This window comes from Mobula birostris, chromosome 29 (assembly GCF_030028105.1).
Source record: "Mobula birostris isolate sMobBir1 chromosome 29, sMobBir1.hap1, whole genome shotgun sequence".
NCBI classification, from domain to species: Eukaryota; Metazoa; Chordata; class Chondrichthyes; order Myliobatiformes; family Myliobatidae; genus Mobula; species Mobula birostris.
In genome coordinates, this window is record NC_092398.1 from 25,813,204 (window position 1) to 25,832,545 (window position 19,342).

A 19,342-nucleotide genomic window follows, 5' to 3' on the forward strand; every position below is an offset into this window, starting at 1 on the left:
AATAACTCTACTGGGTGTTTTTATAGACCACCCAATAGTAATAGGGACATCGACGAGCAGATAGGGAGACAGATTCTGGAAAGGTGTAATAATAACAGGGTTGTCGTGGTGGGAGATTATAACTTCCTCAATATTGATTGGCATCTTCCTAGAGTGAGGAGTTTAGATGGGGTGGAGTTTGTTAGGTGTGTTCAGGAAAGCTTATCTTGTAGATAAGCCTACAAGAGGAGAGACTGTATTTGATCTGGTATTGGGAAATGAACCTGGTCAGGTGTCAGATCTCTCAGTGGGAGAGCATTTTGGAGATAGTGTTCACAATTCTATCTCCTTTACCATAGCATTGGAGAGGGGTAGAAACAGACAAGTTAGGCAAGCGTTTAATTGGAGTAAGGGGAAATGTGAAGCTATCAGGCAGGAACTTGGAAGCATAAATTGAGAACAGATGTTCTCAGGGAAACGTACGGCAGAAATGTGGCAAATGTTCAAGGGAAATTTGCGTGGCGTTCTGCATAGGTACGTTCCAATGAGGTGGAAAGGATGGTAGGGTACAGGAACCATGATGTACAAAGGCTGTTGAAAATCTAGTCAAGAAGAAAAGAAAAGCTTACGAAAGGTTCAGAAAGCTAGGTAATGATAGAGATCCAGCAGATTATAAGGCTAGCCAGAAGGAGTTTAAGAATGAAATTAGGAGAGCCAGAAGGGGCCATGTGAAGGCCTTGGCGGGCAGGATTAAGGAAAACCCCAAGGCATTCTACAAGTATGTGAAGAGCAAGAGGATAAGACGTGAGAGAATAGGACCCATCAAGTGTGGCAGTGGAAAAGTGTGTATGGAGCCAGAGGAGATAGCAAAGGTACTTAATGAATACTTTGCTTCAGTATTCACTACAGAAAAAGATCTTGGCGATTGTAGGGTTGACTTACATCGGACTGAAAATCTTAAGCATATAGACATTAAGAAAGAGGATGTGCTGGAGCCTTTGGAAAGTATCAAGTTGGATAGGTCACCTGGACCAGACGGGATGTAACCCAGGCTACTGTGGGAGGCAAGGGAGGAGATTGCTGAGCCTCTAGCAATGATCTTTGCATCATCAATGAGGACTGGAGAAGTTACAGAGGATTGGAGGGTTGCAGATGTTGTTCCCTTATTCAAGAAAGGGAGTAGAGATAGCCCAGGAAATGATAAACCAGTGAGTCTTACTTCAGTGGTTGGCAAGTTGATGGAAAAGATCCTGAGGGGCAGGATTTATGAACATTTGGACAGGCATAATATGATTAGGAATAGTCAGCATGGCTTTGTGAAAGGCAGGTGGTGCCTTACGAGCCTGATTGAATTTTTTGAGGATGTGACTAAACACATTGATGAAGGAAGAGCAGTAGATGTAGTGGATATGGATTTCAGCAAGGCATTTGATAAGGTACCCCATGCAAGGCTTATTGAGAAAGTAAGGAGGCATGGGATCCAAGGGGTCATTGCTTTGTGGATCGAGAATTGGCTTGCCCACAGGAGGAAAAGAGTGGTTGTAGACGAGTCATATTCTGCATGGAGGTGTGCCTCAGGGATCTGTTCTGGGACCCCTTCTCTTCGTGATTTTTATGTGGAGGGATGGGTTAGTAAATTTGCTGATGACACTAAGATTGGGGGTTGTTGTGGATAGTGTGGAGGGCTGTCAGAGGTTACAGCGGGACGTTGATAGGATGCAAAACTGGCCTGAGAAGTGGCAGGTGGAGTTCAACCCAGATAAGTGTGAGGTGGTTCATTTTGGCAGGTCAAATATGATGGCAGAATATAGTATTAATGATAAGACTCTTGGTGGTGTGGAGGATCAGAGGGATCTTGGGGTCTGAGCCCATAGGACACTCAAAGCTGCTACGCAAGTTGACTCTGGTTAAGAAGGCATATGGTGCATTGGCCTTCATCAATCGTGGGATTGAGTTTAGGAGCTGAGAGGTAATGTTGCAGCTATATAGGACCCTGGTCAGACCCCACTTGGAGTACTGTGCTCAGTTCTGGTCACCTCACTACAGGAAGGATGTGGAAACTATAGAAAGTGTGCAAAGGAGATTTACAAGAATGTTGCCTGCATTGGGGAGCATGCCTTATGAGAATAGGTTGAGTGAACTTGGCCTTTTCTCCTTGGAGCGACGGAGGATGAGAGGTGACCTGATAGAGGTGTATAAGATGATGAGAGGCATTGATCATGTGGATAGTCAGAGGCTTTTTCCCAGGGCTGAAATGGTTGCCACAAGAGGGCACAGTTTTAAGGTGCTTGAGGAGATGTCAGGGGTAAGTTTTTTTACGCAGAGAGTGGTGAGTGCGTGGAATGGACTGCCGGCGACGGTGGTGGAGGTGGATACATTAGGGTGTTTTAAGAGACTCCTGGATAGATAAATAGAGCTTAGAAAAACAGAGGGCTATGGGTCACCCTAGGTAATTTCTAAAGTACATGTTTGGCTTTGATAAAGCTGTCTGCTTTACTGAGGCAGAGGGCAGTGTAGACAGGGTCCATGGAGGGGAGGCTGGTTTCCGTGACGTGCTGAGCTGTGACCATGACTCTCTGCGGTTACGGGCAGAGTGTTTTCCGTGCCAAGCTGTGATGCATCTGGACGGGATGCTTCCTACGGTGTGCTGATAAGAATTGACAAGGGTTCGTGCGGATGTGCCAGATTTCTTTTGCGGCGTGAGGAAGCAGAGGCGTGGGTGAGACTTCTTGGCCGTGACATCCACGTGGTTGGAACGGGACAGACTATCGATGATGTTTGGAGCTCATCTCAACCATCTGGACCTCCGCACTGTTGATGTGGACAGGAGAGTGTGAACCGCCCTCCCTTCCTGAAGTTAATGACTGGCTCTTTTGCTGAGGATGCAACTTGTGTCGAGGATAATTATGGTGGAGGTGGTTTTGTTGGTCAGGAAGTCAAGGATCGAGTTGGAGAGAGAGATGTTAACTCCCAGGTTTAGGAGGATGGAGGTGGGTCTGCTTGGAATTATGATACTAGAGGCAGAGGTATCGTCAATAATGAAGTGTGACGTAGGTGGCTTCACTTACGTAGGGTCCAGACAAGGTTCACGAGAATGATCCCGGGAATGAAAGGGTTAGCGCTTGATGGCTGAGGGCCTGTATTCCCTTGATTTTAGAAGAATGAGGGAGGGATCTCCTTGAAAAGCTGAGATAGACTGGATGTGGAGAGGATTTTTCCTAAAGTGGGATAGTCTATGACCAGAGGGCACAGCCTCACAATACAAGGACGTCCCTTCAGAACAGAGATGAGGAGTAATTTCTTCAGCCAGAGGGTGGTGAATCAGACGGCCGTGGAGGCCAAGTCATTGGGTGTATTTAAAGCCCCGGTGTAGGAAGGGTGTTGAGACTTTGGAGAGGGTGCTGCCTGGTTTACAGGGCATGTGCTATCATGAGAGGCTGGACAAACTTAGGTTGTTCTCTCTGAGGGGAGATTTGATAGAGGTTTACAAGATTATGAGAGGCACAGATAGAGTGGACAGGGGGTAGCTGTGTCCTGGGGTTGAAATGTCTAACTCAAGAGGGCATGCATTGAAGGTGGGGGGGGGGGGGTGTAGGTTCAAAGGGGTAAGTTTTTTACTAAAGAGTGGTGGATGCCCAGAATGCACTGCCTGCTGTGGTGGTAGAGGCAAATATATTAGAGGCTTTTAAGAGACGTCAGGATAGGCACATGAATGTGAAGAAGATGGAAGGATATGGATATCGTGTAGGTAGGAAGGATTAGTGAAACCCTGTGCCAAACAACCGGCGGGAGTATTCAAGGACATTTTCAACCTCTCACTGCTATGGGCAGAAGTTCCCATTTGTTTCAGAAAGGCAACAATTATACCAATACTTAAGAAGAAGAAGAATGTGAGTAGCCTTAATGACTATCACCCGGTAGCACTCACATCGACAGTGATGAAATGCTTTGAGAGGTTGGTCATGACTAGATTGAACTCCTGCCTCAGCAATGACCTAGACCCATTGCAATTTGCCTATCGCCACAAAAGGTCAATGGCTCTCCACACGGCTTTAGACCATCTGGACAACACAAACACCTATGTCAAGATGCTGTTCATCGACTATAGCTCAGCATTTAATCCCATCATGATAACCAGAATGGTCATGACAGAATTGTTGCTGCTCTCCTTACCGACTGCCGTCTGTTGGTCAGCAGGTCAACAATCCCATCGCAGAGGGAAACGTTGACCAGCGGTCCCTGTTCGGCTGCGCAAACAAACCATTGCTCTGAAGCAGGAAGTTTCTACGCGGCCCAAAAACTTTACATGGATATTGCATAAAAGTAAATTCAGGCTGTGTGGCAATGAGGGCTATGTGCATGGGGGCATTTCAGTTACTGTGTAGCCATACACCCACACAACTTAGTACACCCAGGCCTCGGAGTTTGATGGGAATCACGATATTAAAGGCAGAATTGTAGTAGATAAAAACCATACAATATAGGATCCAAATTAGGCCATTCGGCCTGTCAAACATCTCTAATCCAGACTGCTCTCTCAACCATGCAGCATCCTGGGAACCCTCCTCTGCACCCTCCCTAAAGCTCCCGCATCCCTCCTCCTCTCAGTGGCCACATTATCAGGAAAATCTGTCTACATGCTCGTTAATGCAAATATCTAACCTGCCAATCCGGCTCCTCACACGTCCCAGTGCCACACGGGGTCGGTAGGGTACCCAGCCGCGGTAAACTGTCCCGCTGGTGTGTGGGTGGGTGGGAGAGGGTTCTTAATGAGAATGTTGGAGGGAGGAGAGTAAATGGGGTTAGTGTGGGACTGGGGTGAATGGGTGTTGTTTATTTAATACTGAACTGACATTTCTGTAATCCTGTTTTATTTATATATATATATAGATTAAGTATTCTTTTTCATTTAAATATTTAAGGGTTATATGAAAAATATGTGAACTGCGTGTGGGGTTCCCATGTGATACGTGTGCACGCCTCGCTTAAAGTAAACACAAAGTTAAAGTTACCCACATTCTCAGACTCCCATAACTTCCTTTGAACTAGTTTAATGTTTCACAAAACATGATATGGCCATCAACTTTGTTCTCCCTCTATATCTATCTGTCTATCCCTCTCTCCCCTCCCTCTGGACACTTCCCATCATCTCCACACCTCTCTTTCTCTGCATTCCTCACTCCCTCCCCCTTCTGCATTTCTCTCTCCCCCTGTCTCACACCCTCTCTCTCCTGTCACCCCCTCTATCTACCCACTCGCTCTCTAACCCTTCTCTCTACCTCTGTTTCTCAGTCTCCCCCTCTCTCAAGCACTCCCATCTCTCTCTTCCCCTTTCTCACCCCCTCTCCCCTCTCCTCCTCTCTTCCCTTCTCTCACCCACTCTCTCTCTCCCCTTTCCCCTCTCTCACTCTCTCATCCCTCTCTCTTCCCCCTCTCCTTCCCTCTCACCCTCTCCCGCCTCTCTCTCTCCTTCCTTTCTCTGCGGCCCCCTCTCTCCTCCTCTGCTCTCTTTCCACCTCTTTTTCCTCCACCCTCTCTCTCCCTCTCTTTCACTCTCCCCGATACTTAACCCCATCTCACCCCCATTTCCACCCTCTCCTTCTCTCTTTCTCCCCCCACACTCCCCCTCTCTCCCCTCTTTCTGTCCCCTCTTTCCTCCCCATCCCCCCCCGCGTCTCCACAAACGCGCCCAGCCCTGCTGCACCGACAGGGAACAGCAGGTGGCGCCGCTGAGCCACAGACGATCGACCCTGACCAACTCCCCATCTACCGAGTCCAAAGCCCCACCCGTCCCACGGTGGAGTGAGGCACGGACACACCGACGGGGTGGGAGTGTGGGGCGTGGTGGGGGGGGGGTGATGATCTGGTCAGCGGGGATCCACAGCTAGTATGGTCCTGCAAGACGAGCTTGGACGGAATGCCAAGTTAGTGTGTCTGTTCATCCCGTTCGAATCCTGTCCCGGAGAAACACACAGTACTACTCGATGTAAACGATCACCCCGGGTTTGTCTGTGATGGGACGGTGTGCAGGGAGCTTCACTCTCTGTATGACCCTCCACCCCCCCCCCCCCCCCCAGGACTGTGCGATGGGACGGTGTGGAGGGAGTTTGTCTTTGTCTGACTCTGGGTGTGTGTGATGGGACGGTACGGAGGGAGCTTCACTGCGTACTGGTACGGATTGTGCCTGGGTTGGGGAGCACATGCCTTATGAGAACGGGTTGAGTGAACTCGGCCTTTTCTCCTTGTAGCGACGGAGGGTGAGAGGAGACCTGACAGATGTGTAAGATAATGAGATCCATTGATCGTGTGGATAGTCAGAGCCTTTTTCCCAGGGCTAACACTAGGGGGCGGTTTTAAGGGGCTTAGAAGTAGGTACAGAGGAGATGTCAGGGGTAAGTTTTTTATGCAGAGCGTAGAATGCGTAGAATAGGCTGCCGGTGACAGTGGTGGAGGTGGATACAATAGAGTATTTCAGAGACACCTGGATAGGTACATGGAGGTTAGAAAAATAGAGGGCGATGGGTCACCCTAGGTAATTTCTAAAGTAAGTACATGTTCAGCACAGCATTGTGGGCCGAAGGGCCTGTATTGTGCTGTAGGTTTTCCATGTTTCTAGACAGGGGCAGGTGCACCATTCCCCTTTCCTGAGGTCAATAACCAGCTCCTTTGTTTTGCTGACACAGACAGAAAGGTTGTTATCACCTCAACGCGAAGGTCGAATCTGAAGACACAATACAGGGTTAACGGCAGGATTCACTTTGGAAGGTCGAACCTGAAGGCAGAGTACAGGGTTAACGGCAGGATTCTTAGCAGTGTGGAGGAACTGAGGGACCCTGGGGATCCACGTCCACAGATCCCTCAAGGCTGCCACACAAATTGACCGGGTGGTGAAGGTAGAATATGACGTGCTGGTCTTTGTTAGTCAGGGACTGAGTTCAAGAGCTGTGAAGCAATATTGCAGTTCTATAAAACCCTGGTCAGACCACACTTGGAGCATTGTGTTCAGTTCCGATCGCCTCAGAATAAGAAGGATGTAGAAACACAGTTGGTGTATTGAGTCTAAGAGCCGTGAAGTAATGTTGCAGCTTTGTGAAACCCTGGTCAGACCACATTTGGAGTATTGTGTTCAGTTCTGGTCACCTCATTATAGGAAGGATGTGGCGCAGGGGAAATTTACCAGGATTCTGTCTGGTAACCATTTAATACTCTGATAGCAGCGGGGTAGAAGCTGAGCCTGAGCCTGGTGGGACCTGCTTTCAGACTTTTGTATCTTCTGCCCATTGGGAGGGGGGAGAAGGGAAAATGTCCGGGGGGGGCGGCTTTGATAAAGCTGTCTGCTTTACTGAGGCAGAGGGCAGTGTAGACAAGGTCCATGGAAGGGAGGCTGGTCTCCGTGACGTGCCGAGCTGTGTCCACGACTCTCTGCGGTTACGGGCAGACCATCTTCCGTGCCGAGCCGTGATGCATCTGGACGGGATGCCTTCTACGGTGCGCTGATAAGAATTGACAAGGGTTCGTGCGGACGTGCCAGATTTCCTTTGCGGCGTGAGGAAGCAGAGGCGTGGGTGAGATTTCTTGGCCGTGACATCCACATGGTTGGAGCGGGACAGACTTTCGATGATGTTTGGAGCTCATCTCAACCATCTGGACCTCCGCACCGTTGATGTGGACAGGGGAGTGTGAACCGCCCTCCCCTCCTGAACTTAATGACCGGCTCTTCTGCTGAGGATGCAACTTGTGTCGAGGATAATTATGGTGGAGTTGTTGCTGTTGGCCTGTTGCTCAGGAAGTTATGGATCCAGTTGGAAGGGGAGATGTTGACACCCAGGTTTAGGAGTTTGGAGATGAATCTGCTTGGAATTCTGATACTGGAGGCAGAGATGTCGTCAATAATGAATAGTGAGACGTAGGTGACTTCACTTACGTCGGGTCCAGACAGGGTTCACAAGAATGATCCCGGGAATGAAAGGGTTAGTGCTTGATGGCTCTAGGCCTGTGTGACCCTCAGGTTCAGCCGGTGGTGTTAGTCTAGCAGATTTTTCCTAAAGTGGGGGAGTCTCGGACCAGAATTAAAATCAGGTTTATTATCACTGGCATGTGACGTGAAATTTGTTAACTTAGCAGCAGCAGTTCAATGCAACACATAACCTAGCAGAGAGAGAGAAAAAAATGATAAAAATAAATAAAATAAAACATAATAATAAATAAAAAAGTAAACCAATTGAATAGATGTTAAAAAACAGAAAAACTGTTTATCAAAAAAAGTGAGGTAGTGTCCAAAGCTTCAATGTCCATTTAGGAATCGGATGGCAGAGGGGAAGAAGCTGTTCCTGAATTGCTGAGTGTGTATCTTCAGGCTCCTGTACCTCCTCCCTGATGATAACGGTGAGAAAAGGACATGCCCTGGGTGCTGGAGGTCCAAAAGACACCGCTCCCTGAAGATGTCCTGGGTACTTTGTATCAGAGGGCACAAGCTCAGAATACAAGGATGTCCCTTTAGAACTGAGATGAGGAGGAATTTCTTCATCCAGAGGGTGGTGAATCTGTGGAATTCATTGCTACTGACTTCATTAAAACCTGTGTGGATGAGCGTGTGCCTACAAAGACTTGCTGTACATTCCCAAACCGGATGTACGACAACTCTGGCAGGGTTTGCAAGACATAACTTCCTACAAATCGAAACCGAATAGCATGAATGGCAGCGATGCTTTCAGTACCAGATGAACTCAACGCCTTCTATGCCCGCTTTGAAAGGGAGAACACAACTACAGCTGTGAAGGTCCCTGCTGCACCTGGTGACCCTGTGATCTCCGTCTCAGAGGTCGATATTAGACTGTCTTCAAAAGTGAAACCTCGCAAGGCGGAAAGTCCCGATGGAGTACCTGGTAAGGCTCTGAAAACCTGTGCCAACCAACTGGCGGGAGTATTCAAGGACATTTTCAACCTCTCACTGCTACGAGCGGAAGTTCCCACTTTCTTCAAAAAGGCAACAATTATACCAATGCCTAAGAAGAAGAAGAATGTGAGCTGCCTTAATGACTATCACCCGGTAGCACTCACATCGACAGTGATGAAATACTTTGAGAGGTTGGTCATGACTAGATTGAACTCCTGCCTCAGCAATGACCTAGACCCATTGCAATTTGCCTATCGCCACAAAAGGTCAATGGCTCTCCACACGGCTTTAGACCATCTGGACAACACAAACAACTATGTCAAGATGCTGTTCATCGACTATAGCTCAGCATTTAATCCCACCATGGTAACCAGAATGGTCATGGCAGAATTGTTGCTGCTCTCCTTACCGACTGCCGTCTGTCGGTCAGCAGGTCAACGATACCATCGCAGAGGGAAACATTGACCAGCGTTCCCCATTCAGCTACACAAACAAACCATCGATCTGAAGCAGGGAATTTCTATGCGGCCCAAAAACTTTACATGATTATTGCATAACAGTAAATTCAGGCTGTGTGGCAACAAAGGCTATGTGCACGGGGGCACTTCAGTTACTGCGTGGCCACACACCCACACAACTTAGAACACCCAGGCCTCAGAGTTTGCTGGAATTACGATATCGAAGGCAGAATTAAAGTCGATAAAAACCACACAATATAGGATCCAAATGATGCCATTGAAACATCTCTAATCCAGACACGCTCTCTCATCCAGGCAGCATCCTGGGAACCCTCCTCTGCGCCCTCCCTAAAGCTCCCGCATCCTTCCTCCTCTCAGTGGCCACATTATCAGGAAAATCTGTCTACCCACTTGTTGATGCAAATATCTAACCTGCCAATCCGACTTCTCACACATCCCAGTGCCACGTGGGGTCGATAGGATACCCGGCCGCGGTAAACTGTCCCACTGGTGTGTGGGTGGGTGGGAGAGGATTCTTAATGGGAATGTTGGAGGGAGGAGAGTAAATGGGGTCAGTGTGGGACTGGGGTGAATGGGTGTTGTTAATTTAATACTGAACTGACATTTCCATAATCCTGTTTATGTATATATATGCTGATTAAGGATTCTTGTTCATTTAAATAATTAATTAAGCGTTTTATGAAAATTATGTGAATTGCATACATCATGGGGCTCCCATGTGATACGTGTGCACGCCTCGCTTAAAGTAGACACAAAGTTAAAGTTACCCACATTCTCAGACTCCCATAACTTCCTTTGAACTAGTTTAATATTTTACAAAACATGATATGGGCACCAACTCCATCCTTTGTTCTCTCTCCGTGCATCTGTCTATCCCTCTCTCCCCTCCCTCTGGACACTTCCCACCGTCTCCACACCTCTCTTTCTCTGCATTCCTCACTCGCTCCCCCTTCTGCTTTTCTCTCTCCCCCTTGTCTCACACCCTCTCTCTCCTGTCACCCCCTCTATCTACCACCTTCTCCCTCCTCTTTCTTCCCCTCTCTCACCCCCTCTCTCCCTTATCCGTCTCTCTCCCCCTCTCTCCTCTCTCACCTCTCCACTTCTCCCTTCCTCTTCCTTTCACCTTCTCCCTTCTCACTCTCCCCATCTCTCAAGCACTCCCCTCTCTCTCTCTCCCCCTTTCTCACCCCCCTCTCCCCTCTCTCTCTTCCCTCTCTCTACCCCTCATCCTCTCTCTCCCCCCATCCTCTCTCTATCCCTGTCCCCCTTCCTCTCTCCCTCCTCTCCCCCTCTCTCCTCTCTTTCTCCCTCTAAATCGCTCTCCCACTCTCTCCCCTCTCTTCCCCACTCCAGTCTTTCTATCCTACCTCTCCTCCCTCGTCTCTCTCTCTCTCACCCTCCTATCTCTGTGTCCCCCTCTCTCCTCCTCCCCTCTCTTTCCACCTCTTTTTCCTCCTCTCTCCTTGTCTTTCACTCTCGAGCACACAATCCCCATTTCCACCCTCTCCTTCTCTCTTTCTCCCCTCACACTCCCCCTCTCTCCCCTCTTTCTGTCCCCTCTTTCCACCCCCATTCTCCCCCCCCCCGTCTCCACAAACGCGCCCAGCCCTGCTGCACCGACAGGGAACAGCAGGTGGCGCCGCTGAGCCACAGACGATCGACCCTGACCAACTCCCCATCTACCGAGTCCAAAGCCCCACCCGTCCCACGGTGGAGTGAGGCACGGACACACCGACGGGGTGGGAGTGTGGGGCGTGGTGGGGGGGGGGTGATGATCTGGTCAGCGGGGATCCACAGCTAGTATGGTCCTGCAAGACGAGCTTGGACGGAATGCCAAGTTAGTGTGTCTGTTCATCCCGTTCGAATCCTGTCCCGGAGAAACACACAGTACTACTCGATGTAAACGATCACCCCGGGTTTGTCTGTGATGGGACGGTGTGGAGGAAGCTTCACTCTGTGTCTGACCCCAGGAGTGTGTGATGGGACAATGTAGATGGAACTTCACTCTGTGTCTGACCCTGGGAGTGTGTGATGGGACGGTGTGGAGGGAGCTTCACTCTGTGTCTGACCCCAGGAGTGTGTGATGGGATGGTGTGGAGGGAGTTTCACTCTGTGTCTGACCCCAGGAGTGTGTGATGGGACAATGTAGATGGAACTTCACTCTGTGTCTGACCCTGGGAGTGTGTGATGGGACGGTGTGGAGGGAGCTTCACTCTGTGTCTGACCCCAGGAGTGTGTGATGGGATGGTGTGGAGGGAGTTTCACTCTGTGTCTGACCCCTGGAGTGTGTGATGGGACGGTGTGGAGGGAGCTTCACTCTGTGTCTGACCCCGGGAGTGTGTGATGGGATGGTGTGGAGGGAGCTTCACTCTGTGTCTGACCCCGGGAGTGTGTGATGGGACGGTGTGGAGGGAGCTTCACTCTGTGTCTGACCCCGGGAGTGTGTGATGGGACGGTGTGGAGGGAGCTTCACACTGTGTCTGACCCCGGGAGTGTGTGATGGGACGGTGTGGAGGGAGCTTCACTCTGTGTCTGACCCCGGGAGTGTGTGATGGGACGGTGTGGAGGGAGCTTCACTCTGTGTCTGACCCCGGGAGTGTGTGATGGGACGGTGTGGAGGGAGTTTCACTCTGTGTCTGATCCCGGGAGCGTGTGATGGGACGGTGTGGAGGGAGCTTCACTCTGTGTCTGACCCCGGGAGCGTGTGATGGGACGGTGTGGAGGAACTTCATTTTGTTTAACACCACCCCCCCCCCCCCGGGAGTGTGTGATAGCACAGTGGCCAACATAAATCCCAGTCTCCCACTCTAAATCAGACTGTAAGTGATGCCCTCGACCCAGTTTCAGTTGGGCTGAGGGTGTGTTAGCTTCCTGCGTGGGTGGGGTGGTTTCACCATCTCTCTTGTGCCCTGTCGGCAGAATCAGTGAGGAAACTGAGGGCTCCACAATGCTCCTTGCAGGTTGGCGTCTACACCACACATCTCACCACAACACGCGATGGTTTCTCTGCCCAATGAGTTGGCACTGCATTTCTTGCCCTCGTACAAGCTGCCCAGAAATCTCTGGAGCCCTTGCCCCACTGGGGAATTTCAGGAGGTTTGAAGGTGGCCGATGCAGCCGGCTGTGCTGTCCTGGCCGGTGTCGAGTTTCTCGAGCCACGCTTCTCCCCAGAGAAGTGGGGAGTGTCCCGTCGCACTCCTGACTTGTTGATGAGGGGAGAGGTAATGTGGCGGATGTGGAGTGAATGGACTAACTCCACCCAGGCAAGTGGGGAGTGTCCCGTCACACTCCTGACTTGACGATGAGGGGAGAGGTGATGTGGCAGATGTGGAGTGTATGGAGTAACTCCACCAGGAAAGTAGGGAGAGTCCTGTCACTAAAGTCTCTGTTCTAAAGCGACGTCACTTGTATTCTGAGGGTGTCCGCTCTGGTCTTAGACTCCCCCACAAGGCCTTTCAATATTCGATAGGACCCAATGAGATCCTCCCTCATTCTTCTAAACTCCAGTGAGTTCAGGCCCAGAGCCTTCGAACACCCCTGACACGTTAACCCTTTCATTCCTGGGATCATTCCCGCGAACCTCCTTTGAGCCCTCTCCAATGCTAGCACATCCTTTTCAGATAAGGGGCCCAGCCTTGCTGACAATACTCCGAGTGCGGTCGGATCTGCGCCTTATAACGACTCAGCATTACATCCTTGCTTTTATATTCCAGCCCTCTCAAAATGAATGCTAACATTGCACTTGCCTTCCTCGCCAGTGACACCGCCTGCAAGTTAACCTTTTGGGAATGCTGAGCAAATACTGAGAGAAGAAATGAAAGGGCTGACTATATCCAAAATGCAGAGAAAATACAGAAACAAATAGAGATGCAAATGGCCTAATTTTGTTGCTATATCGTATAGTGTAATGGACTTTCAAGTCCCTTTGCAGCTCCGACTTTTGAATTTTATCCCCATTTCAAAACCAGTCCACACCTTTCCTCTTCTTCCCAGCACTTGACCATACACTTTCCTCCATTATATTCCTTCTGTCCATTCTCCCAATCTGTCCGTCCATCTGCAGACTCCCTGCCCTCCTCTTATCTTCGTATAGTCTGCAAAGTTGACCACAAAGCCACCTATTCCATCGTCTGTAGCCTTTCTTCCCTGCACAAGATACCCGCTGTTCCAAGAGCAGCCCCCAACTTCTCCAGTCAGGTCACACAACCAACTTACCAGTCTAACTTACTCATCCCCGGTAACTTTCTCCCCCCTTAGAACTTTCACATCTTCCCGAAAGCATACTCCCACTATCACACCAGCCTTCTTCTTTAGTCCGAAGATTTGTTCTGTCCGCCACTTCGTCACGTGCACCTGTACACCTGCTCGTTAACGCAAATAACTAATCAGCCAATCAGGTGGCAGCAACTCAGTGCATAAACGCATGCAGACGTGGTCGAGAGGTTCAGCTGTTGTTCAGACCAAACATCAGAATGGGGGAAGGAATGTGATCTAAGTGACTTTGAACGTGGAATGATTGTTGGCGCCAGATGGGGTGGTTCGAGTATTTCAGAAACGGCTGATCTCCTGGGATTTTCATATATAATGGTCTCTAGAGTTTGCAGAGAATGGCGCAAAACACAAAAAAAAAACATCCAGTGAGCAGCAGTTCTGTGGGCAAAAATGCCTTGTTAATGAGGGAGGTCCGAGGAGAATGGCCAGACTGCTTCAATGTGACAGGAAGGCGACAGTAGCTCAAATAACCATAGAGTACAACAGTGGTGTGCAGAAGAGCATCTCTGAACGTACAGCACGTTGAACCCTATAGCAGCAGAGGACACCCTGGCCACTTTCTTCGGAGCAGGAGGCTGCTGATAAAGTGGCCGCTCAGTGTAACTGCTCTTGTGCAGCCTACACCCCGGGATCCTTTGTGATATTTTAACCGTCCTGTCTGCCCATTGCCTACCCAGGCTCTGTCTGCAGGCAATCATCGGTACGTCACAGGCACACACTTGGCCTCCATCGGGAGCACCTGCAGGGGGCGCTGCCACAGGATCTCACCATCGGGGGTTCTCCCAACCTGGGCTCCACAGACCGTCGGCTAATGGCAGGGAGTCCATGGCATGAAAAGGGCGGGGAAACCCTGCTGCCATCCATGCCATGCCATGCCATCTTCTCACAGCTCCCACTGGGCACAAGGTACAGACACCTCCAGACACAGGAACAGCTCCCTCCCTCCAACCGTTCGGTTCTTGAGCAGACCAGCACAACCCTAACCAGTACAGCACCACTGTGACCACTTCGCACCACAGTGGAGCTCTGGTACTTTTTCCCTGAATAAATTCTGTACGATTTATGTTTTCCTTTTGGTGAATGTTGTGTCTCTGATGCTTTGGGACGCTGCCAGAAGTAAGTTTTTCATTGTGCCTGTACAGACTGACAATAAACTCCACTCTGACGCAAACTGGAGTGGACTATTCAAGACATTTACAAAGACAGGTGTGTTAAAAGGGCCCGAAGGATCGCTGGGGACCCATCACCCCAACTACAAACTTTTCCAGCTGCTACCATCCGGGAAACGGTACCACAGCATAAAAGCCAGGACCAACAGGCTCCGGGACAGCTTCTTCCACCAGGCCATCAGACTCAGCTGTATTTTTATGTTAGATTGACTATCCTGTTGTACATAATATTTATTATAAATTACTATGATTGCACATTGCACATTTAGATGGAGATATAACGGAAAGATTTTTACTCTTCATGTATATGAAGGATGTAAATAATAAAGTCAATTCAATTCAACTGGACCACAGTTTGTAACCTCACCACAAACATCAGTGTTCATATTGCCGGTGCCCCGGTCGCCATGCGGGTCTGCCACACAACAGTACCCCCAGAGGTGAGAGGAGTTGTGCAGGTAACTTTTATATTATGAGGACATGCAATCCTCTTTTATTGTCATTTAGTAATGCATGCATTAAGAAATGATACAATATTTCCTCCGATGTGATATCACAAAACACAGGACAGACCAAGACTGAAAAAACTGACAAAACCACATAGTTATAACGTATAGTTACAACAGTACAACAATACCATAACTGATGAAGAAGTCCATGAGCACAGTAAAAGTTGAAACTCTCTCAAATGTCCCACATCTCACGCAGACGGGAGAAGGAAGAACTCTCCCTGCCATACCCGACCACGGTCCGACTCTGAGGCATCCGAAAACTTCGAGCTCTGATCAGCTCTCCGACACCGAGTACTGAGCGCCATCTCTGTCCGAACGATTTGACCTCAACCTCGGTCGCCAGCAGCAGGCAAAGCCGGGGATTTTGAGGCCTACCCTCTGAAAGGTTCCCGACCACGCAGTAACGACAGCAGCGAACGAGCGTTTCAGAAATTTCTCCAGATGTTCCTCTGTGCTTTCACGTCCATCTCCATCAAATCAGAATTGTCCACGGCCCCTATTTAACAGATACAATATTATTTTTCACCGGAGGGCTGCGCACGCTCAGGTGCACTGCTCTCTCTCCTCCCACTCCAGTAATTTCCAGTAATATTGTAACCACAACCTGGTCGTTGGGTTTGGAGACTTCCTCAAAGTCCCAGAGAGCTACTTTGGCTGGAGTCAGGGCTTTATGCTTTGGCGCTTGGGAGGGTAGCCCATGCCAAACAGGTCAAAGGGCAGAGGTCAGACTAAGAGTGGTCCACCGGACCTCCAGGTTCAGGGGTTCAGCTCAGGGCTGACAACCCTGACTGCTCAAACGAAACCATCACAGAATTCCTTCTGCGTCTGTGTGCACTAGAGTGGACAGACAGAGATGGAGAGCCTTCATTGTGGCGCCAAACACCAGCGGCTGAACAGGCAGTAAGCAATGTTGTGAATATATTGTTTGATTAAGCGTTCTTAATCGATCCAGATTGGCGGGTTTACTATACACCGCCAGGGTAGATCTATAGAGTCTCTCAAAAGTGGCGGTGGAGGAGTATACCTCATGATCAACTCTTCTTGGTGCACAAATATATCAGTGCTGTCCCAATTCTGCTCACCAGACCTGGAATATCCAGCAGTTAAGTGCCGTCCTTTTTACCTACCACGGGAGTTTTCCAGGGTCATTTTGGTAGCAGTTTACATTTCACCTCAGGCCAATGTCAATCAGGCTTTAGATTATCTGAGCAATGGGATCAATGTGCACAAAACAGCGCACCCTAACGCCTTCACCATCGTTTTGGGAGATTTTAACCAGACCGGTCTGAAAAAATCACTAAGCAATTACCATCAACAGATCACTTGCAATACCAGAGGAAACAACACACTGGAACATTACTACACCACCATCAAGAATGCATACCATGCTATTCAATTTCAGGAAGTCTGATCACCTGGCTGTACTTCTACTCCCTGAGTACAGGCAGAGACTGAAGACTGCAGCACCAGCAGTGAGGACCAAGAAGGTTTGGACAAGGGAAGCACAGGAGCGCCTACAGGACTGCTTTGAATCTGTGGACTGGACCGTATTCAAAGATTCCTCTTCGAACCTGGATGAGTATGCTGCAGTTAGTGACTTCATTAAAACCTGTGTGGATGAGTGTGTGCCCACAAAGACTTACTCTACATTCCCAAACCAAAAGCCGCGGATGAACCAGGAGGTACATTGTCTGTTGAAGACTAGATCTGTGGCATTCAAGTCTGGCGATCCAGGCCTGTACCAGAAAATGGAGGGTTATTTCAAGGGTGAAGATACAATTTCGAATGAGGTTGGAGGTGACATTGAATGCATAGCAACTCTGGCAGGGTTTGCAAGACATAACTTCCTACAAGGTGAAACCCAATAGCATGATTGGCAGGGATGCTTCACTGCAAGATGAACTCAACGCCTTCTATGCCCGCTTTGAAAGGGAGAATACAACTATAGCTGTGAAGATCCTTGCTGCACCTGATGACCCTGTGATCTCCGTCTCAGAGACCGATGTTAGGCTGTCTTTAAAGAGAGTGAACCCTCACAAGGGGGAAGGTCCCGATGGAGTACCTGGTAAGGCTCTGAAAACCTGTGCCAACCAACTAGCGGGAGTATTCAAGGACATATTCAACCTCTCACTGCTATGGGTGGAAGCTCCCACTTGCCTCAAAAAGGCAACAATTATACCAGTCCCGAAGAAGAATAATGTGGACTGCCTTAATGACTATCACCCGGTAGCACTCACATCGACAGTGATGAAATGCTTTGAGAGGTTGGTCATGACTAGATTGAACTCCTGCCTCAGCAAGGACCTGGACCCATTGTAATTTGCCTATCGCCACAAAAGGTCAATGGCTCTCCACACGGCTTTAGACCACTTGGACAACACAAACACCTACGTCAGGATGCAGTTCATCGACTATAGCTCAGCATTTAATACCATCATTCCCACAATCCTAATTGAGAAGTTGTAGAACCTGGGCCTCTGTACCTCCCTCTGCAATTGAATCCTCAACTTCCTAACCAGAAGACCACAGTCTGTGTGGATTGCTGATAACATCTCCTCGCTGACGATCAATACTGGCGCACCTCAAGGGTGTGTGCTTAGCCCACTGCTCTACTCTCTGTATACACATAACTAGGCATAGCTCAAATACCATCTATAAATTTGCTGACGATACAACCATTATTGGTAGAATCTCAGGTGGTGACGAGAGGGCGTACAGGAGTGAGATATGCCAACTAGTGGAGTGTTCTGCAGCAACAACCTGGCACTCAATGTCAGTAAGATGAAAGAGCTGATTGTGGGCTTCAGGAAGGGTAAGACAAAGGGGCACATGCCAATCCTCATAGAGAGATCAGAAGTGCAGATAGTGAGCAGTTTCAAGTTCCTGGGTGTCAAGATCTCTGAGGATCTAACCTGTTCCCAACATGTCAATGTAGTTGTAAAGAAGGCAAGACAGTGGCTACACCTTATTAGGAGTTTGAAGAGATTTGGCATGTCACCAAATATACCCAAAAACTTCTAAGTTGTACCTCCTACCATTCTGACAGGCTGCATCACAGTCTGGTATGGAGGGACCGAAAGAAGCTGCAGAAGGTTGTAAATCTAATCAACTCCATCTTGGGCATTAGCCTACAAAGTACCCAGGACATCTTCAGGGGGAGCTGTGTCTCAGAAAGGCAGCGTTCTTTACTAAGGACCCTCAGCGCCCAGGGCATGCCCTTCTCTCACTGTTACCATCAGGTAGGAGGTACAGAAGCCTGAAGGCACACACTCAGCGACTCAGGAACAGCTTCTTCCCCTCTGCCATCCAATTCCTGAATGGACATTGAATCTTTGGACACCACCTCACTTTTTAAAAAAAAATATGCAGTATCTCTGTTTTTGCATGTTTTTCAAGTCTATTCAATATCATCATCATCAGGTGCTGTGCCCAGTTTGAGCTTTGACTGCCATGGCCCACACACTCCTGTTTCGGGTCAAGTGGATCAATTCATTGGTATTCATTTCCAGTTCTCTGGCTGCTGTCTCCATCATCATTTGTCTTTGTCGTCCTCTTGCTTTCTTCCCCTCAATCTTTCCCATAATTACCGTGCATTCTAACTCCTCTTTCCTAATCACATGTCCAATGAAGTTACGTTGCCTTTTCATGATCTCATACATTATTTCTCTTTTTGTGTTTGCTCTGTTCATGACATCCTTGTTAGATATTTGTTTTGTCCATGATGTTCTTTGCATCCTCCTCAAAAACCACATCTCTGCTGCTTCAATTCGTTTCCTCATGTTACTAGATATTGTCCGACATTCTGAACCATATAACATAACTGGATAAACGTAACATTTCAGTACTCTGAGGCGGGTTGCCACGCCTAGTTTTGTATCGGTCAGTATATTCTTCATTCTTGTAAAGGTGTCTTTTGCCATCCCTATTCTTCTTTTGATGTCCAAGTGGCACCTGCCATCTGATGTCACCCAGCTTCCTAAATAGCAAAAGTTCTTTACTTGTTTTATGTCTTCCCCGTTTATTCTCAGCCTGCAG